Genomic DNA, 492 nt, shown 5'->3' on the forward strand with positions numbered 1-492 from the left:
AAACCATGGTGAGGACATTTAAGAAGCAAGTCCTTCCATCTTTCCCAACATTCATGAAAGTGCTCGCCCTCTTTTTGTGTGAAGTTAGTAATTTCTCTACGGAGGGCATTGGTTTTGTGAACGGGGAAGAACTTGTTTAAGAACTTCTTAGACAGTTGGTCCCATGTAGTGATAGATCCAACTTCTAGAGAATTCAACCATGCTTTCGCCTTATCCTTCAAAGAAAAAGGAAACTGGCGTAGGCGGATCGAATCGTCTGAGAAGTTTTGGAACTTAAAGGTGGAGCAAATGTTTAAGAATTCTTTCACATGATGATATGGGTCCTTCTTGTCCAATCCATAAAAGGATGGCAACAATTGTATGACTCCAGGTTTAAGTTCAAAGTGTGCTGCCGTAGTGGTTGGCAACACTATGCATGAAGGCGTATTAAATTGGACAGGAGCTGAATAATCTTTGAGAGCTTTAACTTCAGTCTCATTCGCCATTTCAACA

General features: G+C 40.9%; 1 non-coding gene across 1 annotated transcript; it reads left to right on the forward strand.

Moving 5' to 3' along the window:
- Positions 1-107, forward strand: LOC131219624 (small nucleolar RNA R71). The gene has a single exon (XR_009158273.1). It is a non-coding gene; the product is annotated as a small nucleolar RNA R71 (small nucleolar RNA).
- The last annotated feature ends 385 nt before the right edge of the window (positions 108-492 follow it).

Source organism: Magnolia sinica, chromosome 11, assembly GCF_029962835.1.
Source record: "Magnolia sinica isolate HGM2019 chromosome 11, MsV1, whole genome shotgun sequence".
Lineage (NCBI taxonomy): Eukaryota > Viridiplantae > Streptophyta > Magnoliopsida > Magnoliales > Magnoliaceae > Magnolia > Magnolia sinica.